Raw genomic sequence first — 1522 nt, 5'->3', positions numbered from 1 at the left:
ATCTATCTATCTATCTATCTATCTATCTATCTATCTATCTATCTATCTATCTATCTATCTATCTATCTATCTATCTATCTATCTATCTATCTATCGGTTACAACAACTCTTAATATGCAGGTACCTGCTGACTTTGTATTGGCCCTAATAGATCCACATAAATACACTGGAAATGGTGCGTGCATGTGTTTGTGTGCTGTTTGTCTGAAATAGCTGGTGTCTCTTTGTAGTGACTTTAATCCCAACCCAAAATGGAAACACACATACAGCCAGCATATACAGAGTTTGCCAACAGCACCTGAATCTATGACATACTGTGTTGCATTTTTCCCACTGAGAAACTATTTGCTTACAAAAAAGTAAGCATTGCTATTTTTCATGCAGCTGAATAATGCTTCAGTGTTTTTCAGGGACAAAAAGATGGAGGGAAAAAATGTGGTTAATGGGTAGTCTTTTGTGGTTTTAGGCATTTTCAGGAATGTCCAGGTTTTGCTTTCATAGTCTCTCTGCCATCACATCCCACCAATGTGCATGTCACTGTGTAGCTGTGTCTATGGCTGACCTAGACTGACTAAAGAGTATATTTAATATGAATTGGTGTCCCTTTGTTTTTGCCTGACCAGCTCACCTCAGACACATTATTGTTAGAAGTGAGATTCGTTGATTCCTTTCAACCAAATTTGACAGACTTCTGCTAAATGTATGCAGATACTTAAACTTACAATATATAAACGGCCAGAGTATTTGATTTGTAAAAACAGAGGCAAAGTGTTAAATATCTTGTAGTATTAAATTGACATAAATCAATTTTTTAAATACCTGGTTTATTGCTAAGTGTTTGTATTATATAAATGTGCCAACAGAATTAATCAATCATGCTTTTCGAACGGCCAAGATGTTTGTGTTCTGGGGTTGGTGAGCGAACATTTTGTATTTTATTTATTGGTTACTTAACACTAACTTGCAGGTTAGATTGCTAACCTAGCTACCTTTAAAAGGGAAAGCGGTGGGCTGCAGATCACAGATTAGAATTAACTTCTGTAAAAATGATAAATGTAAGCCTAATATTCCATTTCTGTCTCTTTAGCAGTTTACAGACTTTTTCTGCAATGTTTTTCTTCATTGCAAAGAATAAATAAATAAATTACATAGTGCAGATAGTACTTGATTCATTCAAAAAAAAAAAGATTAAAGCATCACAATTAATTTTAATTAAATTGCATACATTAAGTGCCTTTTGTGTGAGTCCACTGAGTTGATAACTTTCTCTAAACTTTATTTTACGTTCCAAGATGCTGATTCTGTGGATGGGGATCACATCACGAGCTTGCGGCAGCCAATGGGAGGAGAAATTAGAAGTGGTGATTAAAGATGATGGTTGTTAAGGAGAGAGACATGTCTCCCTCCTTCTTATTCCCATCTAGGTCTGGCTCTACTATCAATGGGAGCTTTCACTTTGCTTTTGCATGAAAAAATATGATGGTTGTGTGTGTGTGTGTGTGTGTGTGTGTGTGTGTGTGTG

The sequence above is a fragment of the Pundamilia nyererei genome, unplaced genomic scaffold (assembly GCF_000239375.1).
Source record: "Pundamilia nyererei isolate P.nyererei 1_Seehausen unplaced genomic scaffold, PunNye1.0 scaffold00072, whole genome shotgun sequence".
Taxonomy (NCBI): Eukaryota; Metazoa; Chordata; class Actinopteri; order Cichliformes; family Cichlidae; genus Pundamilia; species Pundamilia nyererei.
Note: the sequence above shows the minus strand (reverse complement) of the source record.